Genomic DNA, 1,703 nt, shown 5'->3' with positions numbered 1-1,703 from the left:
ATATATATATATATTCTTGAATCCTATATTTTCCACTTAAAAGACACACTCCCAGAATTAGAGTAGAGAGGAGAGAAGTGAAGGAGAGAAAAAATTCAAGAAAGTCAAAGAATCTTAAAGTGCCTGCAAGTGTGAAGATTTAGGATTTAAAACTGAAAGAATCCAAAAGCCCCTTTATTTAGTCATGACCTCCTATTTATAGGGGTCTCTTAATATAATTACATATAAGGAAAGGAAAGCTATTATAACTGCCAAAGTGATTGAATCGACATATCTATCTAAATAAATATTACAAGGTAAAAAAAATAAAAGTTGCCATCTGCTGGTCATCCAAGACTATAAGCTCAGCAAGCTATATCGGCCAATCACCTAGTGCTTGGTTCAGTTGACTGCACTGATCAAATATGACTTTTGATATTTTGCTACTAAACAGAGACGCATGTCTGTTTTAGTATGTTTTCTTGTTTGATGGTTCTGTTGGTCGGAAGCCTCCATCAGTCGACATCCCATTTCAGTCAGCTCTGCTATAAGACGCTTGGATGCTTGCAATTGAGATTTATGTACCCTAGCTTTAAACTCCTTTTGTATGTCTCTATTTTTTATTGTTTGATTTCCTTGAAATTCTTGCTAACATAATTGTCATATACATATTTTCCCTCCAATTTTTTCGCTCCTTGAACGTGATCACTACAATAAGGATAGAGAAATAAAAAATAGTTATTAACACTAAAAATTAATAACTTAATTATAAATTCTCCCTTATTTTTTTGTGGCCATCAAACCCTATAATTAAGGGTATGAAGTTTGAGTTTTAAACTTCCATTCAAGTTATTCTGACATTTTTTTATTGACTCTTTGACTGACCGTTTGAGCAGGAAATACATGGATGTCTAGCTCCTAGCATTAGGAGGTTTTGACTTCCTTCATCTTCTAGAATAGAGAAGAAGAAGAAAAATGTGATTAAGAAAAAAAAGCAGACAAAACCTGATCTCGAGCCGATTGATCAGTGTCGACCTCACTTTCTATGGGGTATAGTCTTCCTCTCTTAGGAGCCTATGATCTAGCTATAGGACTTTCATGTTGAGTATCCTAGAATACTGGTGATGGAACCCACCTTCTTTAGAAGTTCAAAATCACTTCTTTTCTCTCTCTAGAGTTTCACATGTATGGTTTTAACCTCTAGCACTTGGAAAGTTGGAACCAATATAATGAAGCTTAAAGAGAGTCCCCATTGAACTTACAAGCCTTAGGGTAGCCCTGGGTATCTTTGTCTTGGTCACATACATTTGAGCTCACCATAATTTCTCAGACATCCTAACACTATGAATCATATGTACTTGCCCTTTTTCCCAGCCTCTTTTGGTCTCAAGCCCTGAGGCTCTGGCTAGGATTTTGAGGACCAACATGTGGAGGATCCAAAATGAGCTTTCCCAAGGGTCTTATAGCCTCAGAGAGGGGTTTCCATGGTTTGCATGGTCACCATGTCCAGTCAATACCAATCCTATTGAAACATCCAACTTTGGACTTCTAACCCCAAATTTTCCCCAAATTTACCTAAATGCCTTTGAAACCCTAAACTTCCCAAGATCGCCCAAACTCTGAATTATTTACCAAAAATCATATTGAACCACTTCAAATTACCTCGATTGCCAAAATACCCCCAAAATGCTCAAAGTTACCAAAATACACCTACACCACCAAAA

This window comes from Phalaenopsis equestris, unplaced genomic scaffold, assembly GCF_001263595.1.
Source record: "Phalaenopsis equestris unplaced genomic scaffold, ASM126359v1 Scaffold000531, whole genome shotgun sequence".
Lineage (NCBI taxonomy): Eukaryota > Viridiplantae > Streptophyta > Magnoliopsida > Asparagales > Orchidaceae > Phalaenopsis > Phalaenopsis equestris.
The sequence above is the reverse complement of the archived record's forward strand: the minus strand, read 5'-3'. Positions refer to the sequence as shown.